This window comes from Aquarana catesbeiana, linkage group LG06, assembly GCF_042186555.1.
Source record: "Aquarana catesbeiana isolate 2022-GZ linkage group LG06, ASM4218655v1, whole genome shotgun sequence".
Lineage (NCBI taxonomy): Eukaryota > Metazoa > Chordata > Amphibia > Anura > Ranidae > Aquarana > Aquarana catesbeiana.
Genome location: NC_133329.1, coordinates 56,147,827 through 56,172,143, shown reverse-complemented (window position 1 = coordinate 56,172,143; position 24,317 = coordinate 56,147,827). Strand labels below are relative to the sequence as shown.

Genomic DNA, 24,317 nt, shown 5'->3' with positions numbered 1-24,317 from the left:
GTGTGTGAATATGAGCAGCAAAACTACTTAATTCTTGTCACATTATAAAGAAGAAGAGAGTGCGCTGTATTAAACCATTTTGAACATTGCAGCGTGACGAAAGTGCTGTATCCATTGCGAACGCTAAGTTTACCAGAATGAGCTGTCCCGTCTCGGAATTTCTTCTGAGCATGCGTGGCACTTTGTGCGTCGGAACAGGCCACACACGGTCGGAATTGACGTGATCGGATTTTGTTGTCGGAAAATTTTATCTCCTGCTGTCCAACTTTGTGTGTCGGAAAATCCGATGGAAAATGTCAGATGGCGCCCCCACACACGGTCGAATTTCCGACAACACGCTCCGATCGGACATTGTCCATCGGAAAATCCGACCGTGTGTACGGGGCATAACAGCGCAGCACCAACATTACATCACATTCCCATTTAGTAATAGCTACTTAACAAGCTTCTTTAGACACAGCGGAATATTTAAAAGCTTTAATATTTCATTATAAGGGAACGCTGGAAAGGTAGAAAGTAAAAAAAAAGCCAAGAGTCTGGCTGGCTGGTTGGTTTGGTTGGCTCTCAGTTCTTGAGGTCACTTGGAGCCATCTTTACAGTAGTAGCAGCCGGGTTGGCTGCCCCAGTGGAAGCCGATGCTGGTCAGGACTGAGGTGGTATATCGCCCACTAATGTAGCGTAGTACAGTCCCCTCGAACAGTGGAAAATCGCTGAAGCTTGTGCCTGATGGTTGCCCAAATTTAAATATTCTTCCACGGCTTGTCACGAAGACCAGCTCATTTACATAGGATGCAACTTTCCCTGATACCTGAGTGATGTTTTCACCACGGTACAGCAGGACCTCAAAAAGAGTACCGGAGGAGCTTCCATAATAAGGTGCCCAGATGCCACCATATTGGAGCTGGATCCTGGAGAAAAACGATATAAAGAGATGAGAAGAAAGACTAAGCAGTATTATAATTTTTCCAATGCCGCGTACACACGGGCGGACTTTTCGATGGACTAGGTCCGGTGGACTTTGACGGACTTTACGACGGACTTTACGACGGACTTTCGAATGAACGGACTTGCCTACACACGATACGATCACGATCGTACGTGATGATGTACAGCCGGACTAAAATAAGGAAGTTCACAGCCAGTAGCCAATAGCTGCCCTAGTGTTGGGTTTTTGTCCGTCGGACTAGCATACAGACGAGCTGACTTTTTGACCGGACTCGAGTCTGTTGGAAAGATTTGAAACATGTTTCATTTCTAGGTCCATCGAACTTTTGGGGAAAGAAAGTCCGCTGGAGCCCACACACGATCGAATTATCCAACGGAGTCTGGTCCGCCGGATCAAGTCTGCCGTAAAGTCCGCTCGTGTGTACGCTGTATAAGGGTTGTAATGTAAGGCTGAAATCAGAGCCCTCTGTGTTAAAGCGGTGTTCCAGCCTTTTTTTTTTTTTTCAGCAACTACAAAAACATTATAGCTGCTGACTTTTAAGGGCACTTACCTGTCCAGCGAGCCCGTGATGTCAGCCCCCTGAGGCCAATCTGTCCATCGGATCGGGTGCCGGCGCCACCTTCCAAAATAAGATAAACAGGCAGTGGAGCCTTGCGGCTTCACTGCCCGTTTCCTAATGCGCATGCGCAAGTCGCGCGGCGCTTTGTGAATGGCCCTGTCGTCTTCTGGGACACACATATGTCCAAGAAGACAACGAAGCTCGCCGAAGGGGAGGAAGTAACCGAACAGCTCCGCGGAATAGGCAGATTAGGAAGACTGCCTAGCAACAGGCGTTTCTGGTAAGTAAAAAAATTGTTTTTTTTCAAATTTTTTTTATAGATTTTTTTGGAGAATGTTAATGTAATTTTTTATTCTAGGGTGGACCTCCGCTTTAAGTCCATGCATGCTCAGTAATGTATCTTACAAGTATGTCACTCACAGAGATCACAGTACTCCCCCTGACAATGCCTTCATCTGCTTTTCTCTCCAGGAGGTTGGCGCTATTTTTGTACAAGCATTATCCAGGGTCACTATCTACTTCCTGGAGATGATGGCCAGTGATGGCCGCTCCATTAGGGCCGCAGGGGCGCCGCCCCCTAATCCATGCGCTCAGCCCCTAATCTACATGCAGGGCACTGGATACATGGATTTCAAAGGGTTTTTTTTTTTAAGCACATGATTAGAGCTTGAGGCTCTAATTGGCTTCAAAAAAGTTGTGCGACATTAGCAAATTAATATTCGCTAACGTTTTACTGCTTCTCCTCCCAGCAAATCAGGAAGCAGGTCCTGAGACCCGATTGACCGTGAGTCTTAGGACTTCCAGCCAATTGGGTCTCAGGACCCACTTACTGCTCTGCAATGGCCCAGGCTCTTCCCTCAGTAAGCTGGAGCGCGGAGCAGCATCGGCCTCCTAAGGTAAGGCCACTGATCGCTGACGTCCGTCTCCCACGTGTGGGGGGGGCAGGTTTGTTTGCCGCCTCCACCCAAAATATTGAGCACCAGCCACCACTGATGCTGGCTCAGAGAGGACACAATCATGTTAATCCTGGTGAATGTGCAGTTCTTGGCTGTGTTCACAAATGTCTCATACACATCACCCCCTGCTGTAATTTCTCACCTTGTCGCTTGCTACAAAGTTACAATGTTGCAGTATGATCACTGGGAGAGAGGAGACTGAGGAAATGCTACCTCCTGCCTGCAATACACTAATGACCTCAGCTGAGCCTAGGCAATTTACGTTACAGATTTGTACATGAAATGTGCTGAAGATGTTGATGTGATAGAAAAGAGATAGTGTGAAGTCCTTACCCAAGTACATGGCTGGGGTTCTCCCTGACGCGAATGCCTGTTATTTGCCGTTCAGTTGATCCGAAGAGTAGGAGAAGATAGTACCTCCACCAGCTCCAAACTCCCCAGTGTAGGAAGAGAGCCGCGACTGAACTACAAGGGTGAAAAAAATGGAGACCAATCAAACAGGAAGGTGTCTCCTACTGGAAATGTGTATATTGCATGTGAGTATACATATAGTGTACAGAGAGATTGCTGTGAAAGCAACTTAAAATAGGCACGTCTTAACAAAATGAGTGTGGTTTTAATCAAATATGTTGATATTTGAGGTTGGAGATTTAGGGGATATGTAAACAATTAAAACTAAGCACATCATGAAAAGATGCATAAGGAAAGGTGACCTGCTAGAATCGGTCCACCAATTCTAGTGTTTGGTGGTTGCTGGAGAGTAAAACACTTGATAGTTTCCTCGGGGGACTTAGCTGGTGACTTCCTGGCTCTGTACCCTTACCATGCTCATTATGAGGGGTTCCCACCATCCCTGCAATAAGTCCCCATGCTTACACACCTGCTGTGCCTATTATAAGGGGTTCCTACCATCCATGTGCTGAGTCCCTGGGTCTGTACACCTGCTGTGCCCATTGTGAGGGGTTCCCACCATCCATGTGCTGAGTCCCTGGGTCTGCACACCTGCCGTGCCCATTATGAGGGGTTCCCACCATCCCTGTGCTGAGTTCCTGGGTCTGTACACCTGCTGTGTTCATTATGAGGGGTTCCCACCAACCCTGTGCTGAGTTCCTGGGTCTGTACACCTGCTTTGTCCATTATGAGGGGTTCCCACCAACCCTGTGCTGAGTTCCTGGGTCTGTACACCTGCTGTGTTCATTATGAGGGGTTCCCACCATCCCTGTGCTGAGTTCCTGGGTCTGTACACCTGCTGTGTCCATTATGAGGGGTTCCCACCATCCCTGTGCTGAGTTCCTGGGTCTGTACACCTGCTGTGCCCATTATGAGGGGTTCCCACCATCCCTGTGCTGAGTCCCTGGGTCTGTACACCTGCTGTGCCTATTATAAGGGGTTCCCACTATCCCTGTGCTGAGTTCCTAGGTCTGTACACCTGCTGTGCCCATTATGAGGGGTTCCCACCATCCCTGTGCTGAGTTCCCAGGTCTGTACACCTGCCGTGCCCATTATGAGGGGTTCCCACCATCCCTGTGTTGAGGTCCTGGCTTTGTACACCTGCTGTGCCCATTATGAGGGGTTCCACCATCCCTGTGATGAGGTCCCGGGTCTGTACACCTGCTGTGCTTATTATGGGGATTCTCACCATCCCTGCTGGATTTTTGGTTAATTTCTATAATGTGGAGAGCGGCTATTTCATTCAAATAGGGACAGGTGAGTATGAGACTAAGAAGGGGAGAGGGCTACCTTACCAAGGGTCCAGCTACATTTTTAAACAAATAAAGTGGATGGTGGCTCTATCTCCTGGTTAACATTACCAGTCTTCTGATTTAATTTGTTGCTTGGGGTGACCCTTTAATTTATTTTCGATTGATTTAAATTAAATAATTTATGAATTATTATTATATTCCTCTATCCCTGGGTTCTGTTTGAGGTGGAAGGGGAACTTGTTTGATGTGGTTCTTCTGGGTACACCATCTGCATGGAGTTTGTACATTGTTTATTTGTAATTAGCTCCTTACAAATATTTCTGCTTCCTCCCACAATCCAAACACCCCCTAGTAGAATAATTGGCACCTGACCACACTGATTCCAAACAGGGTGAATGGTTCTATGTACCTTGTGAAGCCATGGCTAATAATATGTCAGCACTAGATAAATAGTTGAAATAAATTATCATCGTCAATCATCATTAATCAATCATGAACATCAATCATCATCCACTAGTACAATAGATTTATAGGGTTCTGTAATAACTCATACTCACTTTTTGATGCTGCTGTGGAGCCCAGCGGGAAACACACACACAGGATGGTCAGCATCTTGTCTTTTTTCACTTATCACCTAGAAGTTATGTGTTATAGTAATACAATTTACTGTAAACCAAAACCATAATTCATACAATACAGACCTTCATTGGGACTACCACCTCTGACACCCCAAAGGCAGGATAGCACCTCCAGAGCCAGGGGCGGGCTAGCCCTTCACCCCAGGGCTGAGTCCATGGTAAAGGAGTTTATTGGTATAAAGATTACAAAAAATTTTATCCAACAAATGATAAATTTCATAATTCATACCCCAGCAGAAATCTTAGAGGACGAAACGCGTCAGGTCTGTTTGTTTTACCCTAACCATTACCTACTGCGCTATCCAGCCCATTTTGAGCCTAATTTTTACTGCCCAGTTTTTATCATTTGTTGGATAAAATTTTTTGTAATCTTTATACCAATAAACTCCTTAACGCTTCAAACGGATTTACACTATGTGGAAGTTTTTCTTTTGTTCCTTGCCCCTTCATGTGGATGGTCGTTGATGAGGTGGTATCTGGCTGATGATCGAAGCTGGTTCGAAAGGACACCTGGGTCCGGTCCAACCCACTCAGGGACACACCATCTGGTGATATTTTCTGCTCCTTCTAGCCAAGTCTACCGGCAGGATCCAAATCCGAACAACTCTACTGTTTGATCTACTACACCATTTCACGGTACAAGCCTTTCTGACTCACCGCCAACGGCCTGTGAGTCCACCCTGTCTGGTAAGGACATTTTATGTTTACCTGCCTGAGATGATATTGTCATGTTGAGAGAAGATCTTACCCCACATGCAGAGATGTTCCTAACAGTCCCTGTTTAACACATATGAGGACCGGGAGCACCTACAGTGCCACACAGACACCGTGACCAACTCATTCTGCAGTGACGGACACTAATATTTCATATATTTATTTGTCTGATACACTCAGGGATTTGGGACTACATAATGAGTCTGATAGACACATACTGTTGAATTTACCTATACTACATCTATGTGTGTTATTCATAATATATTCATTTTGATCCAGTTTTTAGGTCATTTAATTATTTGGGTCACTTCAGTCACAATAGATTCACTGTATCACGATTGATTATTATGAGTTATATGTAGTTTATTCTTCAATACTCCTTATATTTATTTTTCACTAGTTATTTACTTTTCATTGTTTCTGAGGAGATACCTCTGTATTTATACTTTTTGAGAATATCAGGGGTTCAACATTAGGGTAACGACCCCCCTTTTATACTATCATTACATACTGTGTTTTGTTGCTTTTTCACTAGTACCTTACTAGCGCCACACTTTGTTGTTCCTTATATATTCACAATAGTCAATGAGAGTTGGCGCAACATTTCCCACACATATTCCTACAATATATTTTTTACTAGTAATGGTGGTGATCTGCGATTTTTAGCAAGACTGTGACATTGCGGCGGACAGATCTGACACTTTTGACACATTTTTGGGACCATTGACATTTATACAGCGATCAGTGCCATAAAAATGCACTGATTACAGTGTAAATGTAACTGGCAAATGTAAACGTATGTGTCAGCACACGTCCCTCACTCCAAAACAATCGAGTATTAATCTGCATGTTTACCCCCTAATCATATATCCCCTCTCCCAATTCCACCTCCCTACTGAAATTCCCTCTTTCCCAGCACAAATCTTTGCCCCCCCCAGCTCAAATCCTCTCTCTCCCCATATGCCCCCCAGCATAAATCCCTCCCCAAAAAAAACATTTTTTCCCCCTCCTAGCACAAATCCTCTACCCCTCAAATGTCCTCCCTGAGCACAAATCCTCTCCCCCCCTCCCATTCCAAATCCCCCCAGCACAAATTCCTTTCCCTATCTATCCTAGCACAAGTCCCTCCCTCCCAAAGTTCCCCTCCTAGCACAAATAATCCCTGATAGCACAAACCCCCCCCCCCCAAAAAAATAAAATTCCCCTTCTAGCACAAATCCCCTCCCCCTCTACTATATCATGTTTTCTGGCACAAACCCCCAAAATTACCACTCCTAGAACAATTCTTACCCCTTGCTCCTCCCCCCAAATTCCTCCTTGCAACACAAATCCCATTCCCCAGTCTCCTTGCAGTACCTCACATGATACCACAGTGCCCAGGGCAGCTTCCCCTCCTGCCCACCCCTTGTCCCAGCCCTGGCATCAGGATTTTATCAGGACAATCCATGACTCGTTTCCGGTTTGGCTTGAAGTCTCACGTCTCTTTCTGCAACAAAGTTCTTTACAAGATGTCTATTTTGAAAGGGTGATCATTGCTTTTGATAATTATTGTGGATTTGTTTTTATTAATTGCTTTTAAATTGTATTAATAAGAGAAGATTGTTCATTTAAAGGGACAATACACTCTATGTATGTATTCTTAACTATGAAAAGTCTCATATGTTGCTCTCAGCCTCCTCAATTTCCTTCTCTTTTGCTGCTGTGATCTGACTTCCTGTTAGAAGGTGACTACATTGGTGACTACGTTGGTTCTTCATGGTCCCACTGTATTTAGGAACATAGCCACCCTCTCTTGCTCCCTCCTTGCTCTTGTTCCCTCCTTAGACTATAACCTCCTATATGTTCTCCATTGGCCATTGTGGAAACTTCAAGATCTGTATCTTTATAATAGAACCGTGCGTAGGCTACATTGGACATTTGCTGTCAGAATTTCCGACAACAAATGTTTGAGAGCTGGATCTCAAGTTTTCCAACAACAGAATTTGTTGTTGGAAGTTCCAAGCGTATGTATCCAATTCCGAGGCACAAAATTCCACGCATGCTCGGAATCAAGCAGAAGAGCCCCACTGGCTATTGAACTTCATATTTCTCGGCTCGTCATACGTCTTGTACGTCACCGCGTTCTTGACGTTTGGAATTTCCAACATTTGTGCGATCATGTATGCAAGACAAGTTTGAGCCAACATCCGTCGGAAAAAAATCCATGGTTTTGTTGTCGTAATGTCCGATCGTGTTTACTTAGCATAAGAGAAGCAACCCTGTATATGGTATAATTATATATATATATATATATATATATATATATATATAGATCTATCTATATATCTATAGATATATATATATATACACTGTATCTATATATATATATCCTATGAGCTACATCAACTGCTGGTGCCATGACTGTTGGCTCTCGCTGAGTTCCACCCATAAGGAAGGACTCTTTTCATTGCTGTTCATGGTAGAAGAAGCCTCAGTGGACGCACACATCACTGAGAGCATGAACAAAGTTTATGTGAGTCGGTCAGTGCTGACCATCCTTTCATCCCACATTATCCATGATTATAACTCAGGGTCAAGCTATATAATTTTTTTCATATATGGCATTGTTAACCCCCCACTGGAACCCCAAAAATAGTTTTCAGGCTTTGGGGAACCCTTACCTCAAGTAAGTCATTAGGGGTGAGTGGGAAAAATGACGCTTACATTGGTAGTCAGTGAGAAGAATGCTCCTTACATTGGTGGTCAGTGGGAGAAGGAGGAGGACACACTGAAGGAGCTGAGAAGAAGGTGGGGGTCCTGACTGTGTGGGATCCAGGCCCTGGTTAGAATGTGGATGTCTTTAGACTGAAGATTATTGATAGTTTTTGGGCGATTGGAAGAGCCAAGGGGAAACTTAAAGGATTGAAAGCTGAACACAAATCATTCAAGGCCAAATACTGCCAGGCCTGGAGTAAGAATTGTTTAGCCATGAAGCCAGAGTTACAACAAATGGATGAAAAGATAAAGAAACAATCTTTATTACTGGAAAGTTAACATCCAGAAGTGGTTCTTTTACTGAAGTCCTGGTCTGGAGAAGGATCTTTGAGTCTCACTCACTGAGGATCTACCTGTGGAGGCTGGGTGGTAGACAGCTTATAGGACTATGTGAGTAAAGATCTTGCTTTGGATTTTTGGGGCGTTCAAGTGCTAGAAGGGAATTAAGTGCCAGAGGATATGGACTGGGACTGCTCTTAAAGAGTCTTAGACAGTGCTTTTTTTCTGCAGGAACATCCCGGCACGCCGTACCGGCACCTCCGCCAGTACACTCCCGTGTCTAAATCTGTGAAGCCTGCTGCGCTGCTGCCTGTAATAAATCAATGACGGCCATGGAGAGACACCTCTGCCAGAGCACTCCCCTGCCACTGGGGTCTACTCCTCCAGAGCACTCCCCCGCCGCTGGGGTCTCCTCTGCCATAGCACTCCCCCACCTCTGGGGTCTCTTCCCTGCCACTGAGGCACCTTCACCAGAGCACCGGCTGCTGCTGGGGGATCAAACGACTGCAGCCTATGAGAGCGGAAGGCGGAGTGACCTGCACTCCACTCCGCCTCTCAATACAGATCGACCGGAAGCTCATTTGTGTATGAGAGCGGGGCGATGTTCGGGCGGCCGCGTGGTACTATCGGTGGATGGTTGGTGTGGGTAGGCAGCCTATCCTCCTCCTCACTAGTCTCCTTTTAACTGTTGTGTGTTGGAGACTGTGGTAAAAACTAAAGTTTTTAGATTCTGGTGGTGCCAATGCTGCTGAATGGGGCTGCTGAGAGACTGTCTCTTGCTGGATTGGACTAGGCTGTCTCTTGCTGGACTGGGCTGCCTTTTACTTTGTTGTGCTGTCTCTTGCTAGACTGGGCTGTCTCTTGCTAGACTGGGCTGTGTCTTGCTGGACTGGGCTGTGGCTGTCTCTTTGCAGGACTGGGCCATGGCTGTCCCTTTGCTGGATATTTGGGAATGTCTCTTTGCTCTAGGTTCGCCACCTCATCCCTTTAAACCCGAGCACACAATAATTACACATGTTCTGTGGCTGATTAAGGTGGTAATTAAACTCATTTAGTGCCTTATCTGCATTAAATTAGCCTCAGAACCTGTGTAATTCATATGTTTTCGTTTTTAAAGGGATAAGGTGGCAACCCTACTTTGCTCAATATATGGGGGGCTGTTTATTGATGATGGAGAGATCTATCTTGCTGTAGTGGGTCTAGCATTTCCATAGGCCTGCGCGCAGGGTGTGCCGGATGTGCCTGGGCGCACCCTAATCCGGGGCTCGACAACACGTCGACTACGATCTATCCATCAATTATGGGCAGGTGACGGGTAGACCGCGAATCTGCCTTGCCAATCTAGAGGACAAAAAAATAATATTGTAAAAAATAATAAAATAATAAAAATACAAAACTACTGACAACATCCACTGCCCTACTGACACCAATCTCGGCTCCACTGACACTGTTCACAGCTCTATTGACACCGACCTCTGCCCTACTGATACTATCCACTGCTCTACTGACTGACACCATCAAATGCTCTACTGACACCAGCCTCTACCCTACTGACACCATCCAATGCCCTACTGACACCAGCCTCTACCCTACTGACACCATCCAATGCCCTACTGACACCAGCCTCTACCCTACTAACACCATCCAATGCCCTACTGACACCAGCCTCTACCCTACTGACACCATCCAATGCCCTACTGACACCAGCCTCTACCCTACTGACACCATTCAATGCCCTACTGACACCAGCCTCTACCCTAACACCATCCAATGCCCTACTGACACCAGCCTCTACCCTACTGACACCATCCAATGCCCTACTGACACCAGCCTCTACCCTACTAACACCATCCAATGCCCTACTGACATGCACATACACACACAGGCATATGTGATTAAGCTTTGGGGTGCACACCCTAAAGCAATAGGCTGAGCACACCTATGATTATTGCTTTTACTGCAGTAACAAACTCACAGGGCTCATGCAAATGGGCGCTTAGAGCTGTTCAGTAGGGATGAGCTCATGTATGTTCAGATACATGTCTAAACTATATGACAAGAATGCTGAAATAGTCTGGAAGTGTCTCAGAGCTTACTTTGGTAAGTGCTGGACATTTCAAATTTTTTGCACATTTTACTGCATTACTTTTTATTAACAACTCACTTGTATAGGCCCCCAAATTATACTTGGTTCCCTGTTCCCTAAAGGGGCAGTTTTAGGGGGGGGTGTGACCTGTTAGTGGGCGGTTCTATTGGGCCGGCAGGGGCGTGACCTGGGGGGGGTGAGTTCCTGCACCTTTTTTTCTGAGAAAAAAATCCCTGGTCTTAGATATACTGGCCATTCCTTGTTACCTCCAGGAAATGTTGATATAGAGAAGATTAGTGAGTAGTTGTCCTCCTATTGATTGCTATTGTAGCACCCTGGAGTTTAGGCAGGGTTGCTCCTCACAAATTTACTTGCCGGAGTAGTTGTCCTGGTTGATAGTTAGAAATCCATTGATTTCTCCCTAAGTTTGGCCTTGTTGCACTTTTCTCTTCTATCACTAGGTGGCCAGGTACTTGGTGGTGCTTGATATGAGAAGGGCAACCCAAGGTCAGGTTATGGGTATATGGGGTATCTCAGCCAATGGGCAGGGGTTTTCTTGAATCCCTTGGCCTGCTGGGAGAGCCTATATATTCAGATGGAGTCAGGTGATCTATGTTCTGTGCCACCTGGACGGCTGTCTGGGTGGATGTGTGTCGTATTGCATGGGCTTCTAGGCCGGAGATTGGGCCTATCCCAGGCACATCTGGCTGCTAGGCTGTCTGAGGGCTTATCCAGAAGCAAGAGAGCAGTGCAGGGTTGGGATTGCGGCTTGCAGTCCAACCAGAAGTGACGGTTCTGCCAGCCAGAGAACCTGTCGTGGTCGGAGGTAGAGGTAGGGTTGCCACCTCATCCCTTTAAAACCGAACACATAATAATTACACAGGTTCTGTGGCTGATTAAGGTGGTAATTAAACTCACTTAGTGCCTTATCTGCATTACATTAGCCTCAGAACCTGTGTAATTCATATGTGTTTGGGTTTAAGGGGATGAGGTGGCAACCCTAGGTAGAGGGGAAGCTGTCACCAGTAAGGGACTATCTGCCTAATTACCAGGGACCACAGTGAGTAACTGAAGCAAGTACTGGAGCAGTATTCTCACCAACCGGGGATGGTAAAGAATCATGAAACTTCAGCAGGTATAAAGCCAGGGACCCAGCCAGCAGAGGTGACGCTTGTAGAGCAGCCTTGTGTGTGAAGCCAGGGACCGAGCAGGCCAGTGGGGTGAAGCTTGAGAAGTATCTGAAGTGCCAAGCAAGGGACCCAGCAGAGAGGCGGGGGTGACGCTTGAGGAAGATACTGCCATGAAGATTGGAGGAGCTCAAGGGATTCAGTGGCAGTGAATCATCTAGTCTAGTGAGAGAGACTGGGAGCTCAGTGGACTGCAGAACTACAAGGAGTGATTGTAGTGGAAGTGAAGGAACTTTTAAGCTTTTTGTTTGGAACTGTTAAAGACTGTTGCCATAGGAGACAGCGATCCTACACATGCAGATGTGGCATCTTGCTGGATGCCTTTCCCTGCATGGCTGTCCTCCTATTGAAGTCTCAGTGTCCTGGCCCTAACCCTCTCTTGCCCCAAAAAAAGGAGAGAAATAAACTTTCTTTTGCATCCAAGAAGTGTCTGACGCCCAATTACTATATCCACCTTGCACCCACCATGCCTCACAACCCACTACATACAGAAGGATGTCAGCTGTTTCTGGCCCTGGAGGTTCTCAGTAGATCAAAGGAGGCCTAGGACCTTGCTACACTATTATTGTTTGGAGATCCTGTGACCCTCTCCTGTTTCAAGGTATTCAGCAATCATTTCTAAAAAGACATCCCCTAAACGGAGCCTGCGTTGTTGGTGTGATTGGGGCTGTGTCTGTGGCAGGCGGCCTCTGTACTACTTTGGGACTCCTCGGCATATCCTCATCGGCCCTTCCAGGAGTAAGCGCTATAGACAAAAAGCTACAAAGTAATAGCTACAGTACAGAGCACTAACAAATTGGAACACAAAATATGATTTAAAATCTTTATTTTTTTCTCAAATCCAAGGAAAGTAGAATAAGCTGGATGGGTAGCAAGTGGGCATCGAGGGAGCCCAGTCTTCTGGTTGGCTCTGGTGGGCTCCAGATCTCCGTTCTGGAGGTCAATCAGAATCATCTTTGAGGTGGTATTTGTGTGGACGGACACCCCAGTGAAAGCGGATGCTATTCAGGACGGTGGAGTATCGCCCACTAATGTAGAGCAGTACATTGCCCTTAGTCTTTGGAAAATCATTGAAGCTTGTGCCTGATGGTTGCCCGACTTTGAATATCCTCCCGAAGTTTGTCACGAAGAGCAGCTCATTCACACAATTGGAGAATTTTCCCGACACCTGAATGATATTTTCATTGCTGTGCAGCAAGAACTCCTGGAAGACACCACCATGGTCTCCCGAAAAAGGCGCCCAGTAGGTACCAAATTTGAAGTGAATCCTGGAGGAAAACATATGAAGAAGTGAACATCTTTGTTCATGCATCTACTTCCTGGACTGGGATATTGGCTCAGAGATGACACAATCGTTTAAAGAGGAAGTAAACCCTGATGGGTTTTACTTCCTCATTATTTCCCTGCACAGGTAAAGCACAATGGGCGACTATACATCGCATAGTAGCCCATTATGTGTCACTTACCTGAAATAGCAGCCTGCGATGTCACTGTTGCCCCCCCTAGCAGCGAGTGTCCATCTTCACCCCCTCTTCCTTCTGGGGCCGAGAACTCCGGTTCTGTAACTGGCCGAAGCCGTGTGACGTCACTTCCGGGCATGCGCGCGGGAGCCACCAGTCACGGCATGACCCCTTTAGAAACGGCACGATCGGCGTTTCTAAAGTGCGCCTGTGCCATAGATATAGTCTACGGAGAAACGGCTCTATTGTAAATATCTCCTATACCATGAAGTTTTAGGAGGTATTTCCAGCACCTACAGGTAAGCCTTAATATAGGTTTACCTGTAGGTAAAAGTGATTATACAGGGTGTACAACCACTTTAATTCTTAGCACATGTGCATCTCTGGGCTGAGTTCACAAATGTCTCATACAGATCAGCCCCTGCTACAGCCTCTGACCCTGTGACATGCTCAGGGACGGATTTCCCACAAGGCCACTGAGGCCAGGCCTCGGGGCGGCAGTGGTGCATGGGCGGCGCCGCTTCTGCTGCAATTTCTCTGCTTTCGCGGCCGCCCCCCGCACTAACTTACATAGCCCCCGGGACGCTGCCGGGTCCAGGAGGAGGTGGGCACTGGGAGATCCACGCTGAGCCACTCGCTCTGTGTAAATGGACGGGCGGCTCTTCTATCATGGCTCTGCCTGTCTGCAGGGCTGTCTGAGTGGTGGACATGGACGGTGAATGCCGGAGCCCGGAATGAGTGTACTCACAAACTACAGGACAGGTAAGACTGAGCAGCAACAATCTGTATGTCAGTAGTCAGGTCAGTCATGTATATCAGTAGTCAGGTCAGTCAGGTATGTCAGTAGTCAGGTCAGTCAGGTATGTCAGTAGTCAGGTCAGTCAGGTATGTCAGTAGTCAGGTCAGTCAGGTATGTCAGTAGTCAGGTCAGTCAGGTATGTCAGTAGTCAGGTCAGTCAGGTAGGTCAGTCATGTATGTCAGTAGTCAGGTCAGTCAGGTATGTCAGTAGTCAGGTCAGTCATGTATGTCAGGTAGGTCAGTCATGTATATCAGTAGGTAGGTCAGTCATGTATGTCAGTAGGTAGGTCAGTCATGTATGTCAGGTAGGTCAGTCATGTATGTCAGGTAGGTCAGTCATGTATGTCAGTAGGTAGGTCAGTCATGTATGCCAGTAGGTACGTCAGTCATGTATGTCAGGTCAGTCATGTATGTCAGTAGTCAGGTCAGTCATGTATGTCAGGTAGGTCAGTCACGTATGTCAGTAGGTAGGTCAGCCATGTATGTCAGGTAGGTCAGTCGTGTATGTCAGGTAGGTCAGTTATGTATGCCAGTAGGTAGGTCAGTCATGTATGTCAGTAGGTAGGTCAGTCATGTATGTCAGTAGTCAGGTCAGTCATGTATGTCAGTAGTCAGGTCAGTCATGTATGTCAGTAGTCAGGTCAGTCATGTATATCAGTAGGTAGGTCAGTCATGTATGTCAGTAGGTAGGTCAGTCATGTATGTCAGTAGGTAGGTCAGTCATGTATGTCAGGTAGGTCAGTCATGTATGTCAGTAGGTAGGTCAGTCATGTATGCCAGTAGGTACGTCAGTCATGTATGTCAGGTCAGTCATGTATGTCAGTAGTCAGGTCAGCCATGTATGTCAGTAGGTCAGTCATGTATATCAGTAGGTAGGTCAGTCATGTATGTCAGTAGGTAGGTCAGTCATGTATGTCAGGTAGGTCAGTCATGTATGTGAGTAGTCAGGTCAGTCATGTATATCAGTAGTCAGGTCAGCCATGTATGTCAGGTAGGTCAGTCATGTATGTCAGGTAGGTCAGTCATGTATGCCAGTAGGTAGGTCAGTCATGTATGTGAGTAGTCAGGTCAGTCATGTATGTCAGTAGTCAGGTCAGCCATGTATGTCAGGTAGGTCAGTCATGTATGTCAGGTAGGTCAGTCATGTATGCCAGTAGGTAGGTCAGTCATGTATGTCAGTAGTCAGGTCAGTCATGTATGTCAGTAGGTAGGTCAGTCATGTATGCCAGTAGGTACGTCAGTCATGTATATCAGGTCAGTCATGTATGTCAGTAGTCAGGTCAGTCATGTATGTCAGGTAGGTCAGTCACGTATGTCAGTAGGTAGGTCAGTCATGTATGTCAGTAGTTAGGTCAGTCATGTATGTCAGTAGTCAGGTCAGTCAGGTAGGTCAGCCATGTATGTCAGGTAGGTCAGTCATGTATGCCAGTAGGTAGGTCAGTCATGTATGTCAGTAGGTAGGTCAGTCATGTATGTCAGTAGTCAGGTCAGTCATGTATGTCAGTAGTCAGGTCAGTCATGTATGTCAGTAGTTAGGTCAGTCATGTATGTCAGTAGTCAGGTCAGTCATGTATGTCAGTAGTCAGGTCAGTCATGTATGTCAGTAGGTAGGTCAGTCATGTATGTCAGTAGGTAGGTCAGTCATGTATGACAGTAGGTAGGTCAGTCATGTATGTCAGGTAGGTCAGTCATGTATGTCAGTAGGTAGGTCAGTCATGTATGCCAGTAGGTACGTCAGTCATGTATGTCAGGTCAGTCATGTATGTCAGTAGTCAGGTCAGTCATGTATGTCAGTAGTCAGGTCAGCCATGTATGTCAGTAGGTCAGTCATGTATATCAGTAGGTAGGTCAGTCATGTATGTCAGTAGGTAGGTCAGTCATGTATGTCAGGTAGGTCAGTTATGTATGTCAGGTAGGTCAGTCATGTATGTGAGTAGTCAGGTCAGTCATGTATGTCAGTAGTCAGGTCAGCCATGTATGTCAGGTAGGTCAGTCATGTATGTCAGGTAGGTCAGTCATGTATGCCAGTAGGTAGGTCAGTCATGTATGCCAGTAGGTAGGTCAGTCATGTATGTGAGTAGTCAGGTCAGTCATGTATGTCAGTAGTCAGGTCAGCCATGTATGTCAGGTAGGTCAGTCATGTATGTCAGGTAGGTCAGTCATGTATGCCAGTAGGTAGGTCAGTCATGTATGTCAGTAGTCAGGTCAGTCATGTATGTCAGTAGTCAGGTCAGTCATGTCTGTCAGTAGTCAGGTGAGTCATGTCTGTCAGTAGTCAGGTCAGTCATGTATGTCAGGTAGGTCAGTCATGTATGTCAGTAGTCAGGTCAGTCATGTATGTCAGTAGTCAAATCAGTCATGTATGTCAGTAGTCAGGTCAGTCATGTATGTCAGGTAGGTCAGTCACGTATGTCAGTAGGTAGGTCAGTCTTGTATGTCAGGTAGGTCAGTCATGTATATCAGTAGGTAGGTCAGTCATGTATGTCAATAGTCAGGTCAGTCATGTATGTCAGTAGTCAGGTCAGTCAGGTAGGTCAGCCATGTATGTCAGGTAGGTCAGTCGTGTATGTCAGGTAGGTCAGTCATGTATGCCAGTAGGTACGTCAGTCATGTATGTCAGGTCAGTCATATATGTCAGTAGTCAGGTCAGTCATGTATGTCAGTAGTCAGGTCAGTCATGTATGTCAGTAGTCAGGTCAGCCATGTATGTCAGTAGGTCAGTCATGTATATCAGTAGGTAGGTCAGTCATGTATGTCAGTAGGTAGGTCAGTCATGTATGTCAGGTAGGTCAGTTATGTATGTCAGGTAGGTCAGTCATGTATGTGAGTAGTCAGGTCAGTCATGTATGTCAGTAGTCAGGTCAGCCATGTATGTCAGGTAGGTCAGTCATGTATGTCAGGTAGGTCAGTCATGTATGCCAGTAGGTAGGTCAGTCATGTATGCCAGTAGGTAGGTCAGTCATGTATGTGAGTAGTCAGGTCAGTCATGTATGTCAGTAGTCAGGTCAGCCATGTATGTCAGGTAGGTCAGTCATGTATGTCAGGTAGGTCAGTCATGTATGCCAGTAGGTAGGTCAGTCATGTATGTCAGTAGTCAGGTCAGTCATGTATGTCAGTAGTCAGGTCAGTCATGTCTGTCAGTAGTCAGGTGAGTCATGTCTGTCAGTAGTCAGGTCAGTCATGTCTGTCAGTAGGTAGGTCAATCATGTATGTCAGGTAGGTCAGTCATGTATGTCAGTAGTCAGGTCAGTCATGTATGTCAGTAGTCAAATCAGTCATGTATGTCAGTAGTCAGGTCAGTCATGTATGTCAGGTAGGTCAGTCACGTATGTCAGTAGGTAGGTCAGTCTTGTATGTCAGGTAGGTCAGTCATGTATATCAGTAGGTAGGTCAGTCATGTATGTCAATAGTCAGGTCAGTCATGTATGTCAGTAGTCAGGTCAGTCAGGTAGGTCAGCCATGTATGTCAGGTAGGTCAGTCGTGTATGTCAGGTAGGTCAGTCATGTATGCCAGTAGGTACGTCAGTCATGTATGTCAGGTCAGTCATATATGTCAGTAGTCAGGTCAGTCATGTATGTCAGTAGTCAGGTCAGTCATGTATGTCAGTAGTCAGGTCAGCCATGTATGTCAGTAGGTCAGTCATGTATATCAGTAGGTAGGTCAGTCATGTATGTCAGTAGGTAGGTCAGTCATGTATGTCAGGTAGGTCAGTTATGTATGTCAGGTAGGACAGTCATGTATGTGAGTAGTCAGGTCAGTCATGTATGTCAGTAGTCAGGTCAGCCATGTATGTCAGGTAGGTCAGTCATGTATGTCAGGTAGGTCAGTCATGTATGCCAGTAGGTAGGTCAGTCATGTATGTCAGTAGTCAGGTCAGTCATGTATGTCAGTAGTCAGGTCAGTCATGTATGTCAGTAGTCAGGTCAGTCATGTCTGTCAGTAGTCAGGTCAGTCATGTCTGTCAGTAGTCAGGTCAGTCATGTATGTCAGTAGTCAGGTCAGTCATGTATGTCAGTAGTCAGGTCAGTCATGTATGTCAGTAGTCAGGTCAGTCATGTATGTCTGTAGTCAGGTCAGTCATGTCTGTCAGTAGTCAGGTCAGTGATGTATGTCAGTAGTCAGGTCAGTCATGTATGTCAGTAGTCAGGTCAGTCAGGTAGGTCAGCCATGTATGTCAGGTAGGTCAGTCATGTATGCCAGTAGGTAGGTCAGTCATGTATGTCAGTAGTCAGGTCAGTCAGGTAGGTCAGCCATGTATGTCAGGTAGGTCAGTCATGTATGTCAGGTAGGTCAGTCATGTATGCCAGTAGGTAGGTCAGTCATGTATGTCAGTAGTCAGGTCAGTCGTGTATGTCAGTAGTTAGGTCAGTCATGTATGTCAGTAGTCAGGTCAGTCATGTATGTCAGTAGTCAGGTCAGTCATGTATATCAGTAGGTAGGTCAGTCATGTATGTCAGTAGGTAGGTCAGTCATGTATGTCAGTAGGTAGGTCAGTCATGTATGTCAGGTAGGTCAGTCATGTATGTCAGTAGGTAGGTCAGTCATGTATGCCAGTAGGTACGTCAGTCATGTATGTCAGGTCAGTCATGTATGTCAGTAGTCAGGTCAGTCATGTATGTCAGTAGTCAGGTCAGCCATGTATGTCAGTAGGTCAGTCATGTATATCAGTAGGTAGGTCAGTCATGTATGTCAGTAGGTAGGTCAGTCATGTATGTCAGGTAGGTCAGTCATGTATGTCAGTAGTCAGGTCAGTCATGTATGTCAGGGAGGTCAGTCATGTATATCAGTAGTCAGGTCAGTCATGTATGTCAGTAGGTAGGTCAGTCATGTATGCCAGTAGGTAGGTCAGTCATGTATGTCAGTAGTCAAGTCAGTCATGTATGTCAGTAGTCAGGTCAGTCATGTATGTCAGTAGTCAGGTCAGTCATGTATGTCAGTAGTCAGGTCAATCATGTATGTCAGTAGTCAGGTCAGTCATGTATGTCAGTAGTCAGGTCAGTCATGTATGTCAGTAGTCAGGTCAGTCATGTATCTCAGTAGTCAGGTCAGTCATGTATGTCAGTGGGTAAATAAAGTGCAATAAAGTGATTTGTGCAACAGGCTCATTAAAGGGGTTGTAAAGGCAATTTTTTTTCTTTTTTTAAAATAACAAACATGTTATACTTACCTCCACTGTGCAGCTCGTTTTGCACAGAGTGGCCCCGAACCTGGTCTTCTGGGGTCCCTCAGCGCCTGTCTCGGCTCCTTCCCGCAAGAACTAACCCCCTTCATGCCAGCTCTCTCGCATATGGGTTAGTTCTTGTGGGCGCGCTCCCGTGATACAGCCGGCGGCTCACTGTATCACTCGGCCCCGCCCCCCGGCGCGCCACATCATTGGATGTGATTGACAGCAGTGCGAGCCAATGCCTGCGCTGCTTTCAATCCATCCACTCTAGCCAATCAATGGCCAGGCTGAGTGGCGAAGAGGACGTCTGGGGCGAGCGCAGCAGGTGAAAATTGTAGGGAGTTTCTTACTGCTATAATCTTTAAAAGGCATTTTCTGCATTACAGAGTATTTTCAGTCTGTACAATTAAAGCCAGTTATTTTCAGTGTTCTCATGTGTGGAGATATGTTTTTAATTGATCTATTGTAGCAGTCATCGATATAGGACGAGAATGGTGGTGTGTGTGTGTGTGGGGGGGGGGGGGGGGGTTGAAGGACCAGGCCTTGGGGCGGCAAAGGGAGTAAATCCGGGCCTGGACATGCTGCTACAAAGTTACACTGTTGCAGCTTGATCACTGGGGGAGAGGAGACTGAGGAAATGCTTTCTTCTCCCTGCAGAAGACTGACATTATACGTTCTACTGAAATGTGCTGAAAAAGTTGTATGTATATAAAGTGTAGTAGAAAAGCTATAGTCAGACAAATCTTACCCATTCAGACAACTGGGACCCTCCCTGATGCGAATGGCTGTTATTGGCCCATATTGTTGCTCATCGGAGAAGGAAAAATCGTTGTCTCCATATGATTTACTCTCTTCAGCGAAGAAGGAACTCTGAGACTGAACTACAACAGTGAGATATAGGAGAGCAGTCAGGCAGGGGTCACCTACACATGAATGTGTATAATGTATCTGCAATTCTGCATGCATTCAGCTAGACCAGCTATGGTGAGACTTGGGGATGGGTGATGGCCATACCTGGGAACTTGCTGGAAATTACCTGGCAATGTTGGAATTTTGTTAACATTGCCAGGCAGTGTTAATTTCGTCGATAAAAATATTTTCATTGACTAAATTAACACAATTTTAGATGACTAAAATACGACTATAACTAAAAAAATTCAGATGACTAAAATACGACTAAAACTAAAATGGCATTTTAGTCAAAAGACTATGACTAAAACGAAATCGAAATGTGACGTCAAAATTAATACTGTTAAAATTTAACACATAGGAATAAGAAGGGGGCATTAACGAAGCTCCTAAAAAAAAAAAAAAAAAATTAAAAAGTAAGAAAAAGGCTTTTTTATACTCAAGTAATATGTGAAATGGCATTACAGCCAATAGAGTTTACTGTTTTTTTTGTTCTTTTTTGTTGTTTTTTTTTTTATATTTCAAAGTTGCACTTCTGTTTATCAAAAAGCAATATTTTTGTTTCTTTATGAAACTTGGTTTTAAATATAAAGATAGCACAGGTAAATCTGTCTGTAGAGCATGTTGAAACCTTAATATCAGACATAATAACACAGACATCCCAAGTCTCCCGTGAGGTGCGGGAGTTTCCCGCATTTTGGCTGCGGCTGCCGGACACTCGCAAGTGCCTTGCGATATCTTCCTGTATAGCTTGTTAGCCGACAGCCGCTTCTCCTTCTCTCTACCCTGCGGCTGTCGGCTAAAAAGCTATACAGGAAGATCGGTGTTCACAGCTGTCCCTCCCGCCGCACCCATCATTCCCGACTGTTTCCTGTGTGCTCCTCCGGCCGCTCTATTGACCCCCTGTCCTCTTTCTCTGGCCCCCCTCCATTTCCTTCTCCCCCACCCCTTCCTATTCTTCTCCGACCCCCTGTCCTCCTCCTCCGCCCACCCTCGTCCTCCCACAGTCGGCTTCCCTCCTCTCCTCTTCCGCCGGCTGCAGGGGATGTGTCAGAATGTAGAGCGGAGGAAGGGGCCGGTAAGTATGTAATTTACCGGCCCCTTCCTTTTCTAAATTGGACACAGAGAGCGTTCGCTACCAATCGCTTAAATAATGCATTACAGTGTAACTAAACCCATTAGATTTTAGTAGGTGAGGTTGTAAAAAGACACAAGTCCATCAAGTCCAACCTATGTGTGTGATTGTATGTCAGTATTACATTGTATATCCCTGTATGTTGTGGTCGTTCAGGTGCTTATCTAATAGTTTCTTGAAACTATGGATGCCCCCCTGCTGAGACCACCGCCTGTGGAAGGGAATTCCACATCCTTCCACACATCCTTACAGTACAGAACCCTCTACATAGTTTAAGGTTAAACCTCTTTTCTTCTAATTTTAATGAGTGGCCACGAGTCTTGTTAAACTCCCTTTCATGAAAAAGTTTTATCCCTATTGTGGGGTCACCAGTACGGTATTTGAATATTGAAATCATATCCCCTCTCAAGGGTCTCTTCTCCAGAGAGAATAAGTTCAGTGCTCGCAACCTTTCCTCATAACTAATATCCTCCAGACCCTTTATTAGCTTTGTTGCCCTTCTTTGTACTCGCTCCATTTCCAGTACATCCTTCCTGAGGACTGGTGCCCAGAACTGGACAGCATACTCTAGGTATTTGTTCAGATCTTTTTGCAAGGTTTCCACATCCTGCGGAGAAGTTATTGCCCTGCTTAGCTTAGTATCGTCTGCAAATACAGAGATTGAAATGTTTACCCCATCCTCCAGGTCATTTATGAACAAATTAAATAGGATTGGTCCCAGCACAGAACCCTGGGGGACCCCACTACTCACACCTGACCATTCCGAGTACTCCCCATTTATCCCCACCCTCTGAACTCGCCCTTGTAGCCAGTTTTCAATCCATGTCCTCCCCCTATGGTCCATGCCAACTGACCTTATTGTGTACAGTAAACGTTTATGGGGAACTGTGTCAAATGCTTTTGCAAAACCAGATACACCACATCTACGGGCCTTCCTTTATCTAGATGGCAACTCACCTCCTCATAGAAGGTTAGTAGATTGGTTTGGCAAGAACGATTCTTCATGAATCCATGCTGATTACTGCTAATGATACCGTTCTCATTACTAAAATTTTGTATATAGTCCCTTATCATCCCCTCCAAGATTTTACATACTATTGATGTTAGGCTAACTGGTCTGTAATTCCCAGTGATGTATTTTGGGCCCTTTTTAAATATTGGTGCTACATTGGCTTTTCTCCAATCAGCTGGTACCATTCCAGTCAGTAGACTGTCAGTAAAAATTAGGAACAATGGTCTGGCAATTACTTGACCGGGTTCCCTAAGTACCCTCGGGTGCAAGCCATCCGTCGACTAAAGTACGACTAAAACTAAAATGGCATTTTCGTCAAAAGACTATGACTAAAACTTAATATAAATTTGAGTTTAAAGTTAACACTGTTGCCAGGTCATTGCCGGATCTTTAAGGCTGGGTTCACACTGGAGTTCGCAGGAGTCCGGTGTGTCGCCATTCACCATTTCAGGTCCGATTTCAGACAGAATTTTTGGCTGAATTCGGACCTGAAATGGACCAAAAGATGCACAAGGCTCGTGTGCCATTCGCACCAGAGCCACTGTGGAGGTGTGTGAACCGGCTCCATAGAGAGCTGGTCACAATCTCCTGCTATGCGTATTGGATTCGGTGGGAACCCAGCCTGAAAGTCTTCAGACCTGGCCTGTTGTGAAATGTTTGTAAATTTGCTGCCATGGAGCCCAAGGGAAGGGAGGCATCTCTGATCATACTGTGATCTGAATAGGGAGATGTTGGGCTACTGGGGAACCCACCAGCCTGGACACCCCCAGAACTTCATTATAAAAAGACATGTGGAGTGGGGTCAGGTAGCTGGTGAGCTTGCAGGATAGTTGGACTCCCCTCAGCAACTGGCACTGGCTGGCTCCTTATATCTGGGGCCAGGATGCTATGCTTCTGCTGCAGGGGCATCCTACTACAGAGCTGGTGGCCCGGGAACCAACCAGGATCCAAGCATCACACATACTTCCCCGTCTGTGCTATTGTACTAGGCAGACATGTGGGAAACATTTCCCTCACGAGGGCTACAAACTCAATGGGTACACAGATCCTGAGCTAGCTGCAGAGACTGCCTGGGGACGAGGATGACAGCTGGTGGGTAGAGTACCCCAATCTACAGGAGAAGAGGCAGAGACTGGGAACCATCTACAACTAGTACCAATACACTGGGGTGAGCCAAGAGCAACTTGCAAGGGCTGGCTTCTTCTACAATGGTAGGCACTGGGGGTACTGAGGGGACTATGTACTGGGGGACTTCACCTGAGAGATCGACTTTATAAATGCGACTGCCAACCATACAGTGTTCACAAAATAATGCTGTGCTAAGTAGTAGTGGTGTTCACTGACAGTGATGGGTGAGCTGTTTGGCCCCAAACAGTGCCCATTTGGGTGTTTGCCGAGGACATGAACTTGCACTCGGCGAGATGTTTGCCTGCCGAGCGCCCCACAATGCACTGTGTGCTGCTCAGTGCTTTCTAGGGCCCTGATTGGCTAAGGTAATGCACCTCTGGTCAGGTGCAAGGCTTTGCTCGATTAGGCACAGAGCACTGTCAGAGCCCTGATTGGACGAAGTCATGATGAGTGTAGTGTGAGTGTAGTGTGAGTGTAGTGTGAGTGTAGTATTAGTGTAGAGTCAGTGTAGTGTCAGTGTAGTATCAGTGTAGTGTTAGTGTAGTGTGAGTGTAGTGTTAGTGTAGTGTGAGTGTAGTGTCAGTGTAGTGTTAGTGTAGTGTTTGCCAAAGTTGTGGCAAAGTCGTACAAAGTAGTACTGCTCCCAAATCGCGCAAAAATCGCGGTAAAATCGCAGCAAACTTGCGGCCGTAAAAACGTGCGACTTTGAGTTCGCACAAGTGTGAAAGGGGCCTTAGTGTAGTGTGAGTATAGTGTCAGTGTAGTGTCAGTGTAGTGTAAGTGTAGTGTGATTGTAGTGTAAGTGTAGTGTGATTGTAGTGTTAGTGTAGTGTTAGTGTAGTGTGAGTGTAGTGTTAGTGTAGTGTCAGTGTAGTTTTAGTGTAGCA

At 46.0% G+C, this 24,317-nt stretch overlaps 1 long non-coding RNA gene and 1 pseudogene across 1 annotated transcript in view; one reads left to right on the top strand and one right to left on the bottom strand.

The window, feature by feature from the left end:
• LOC141147578 (uncharacterized) overlaps positions 1-24,317 on the top strand; it is a 108,772-nt gene that overhangs the window by 27,047 nt on the left and 57,408 nt on the right. The window lies entirely within an intron of this gene.
• Positions 578-4,776, bottom strand: LOC141147577 (zymogen granule membrane protein 16-like; annotated as a pseudogene).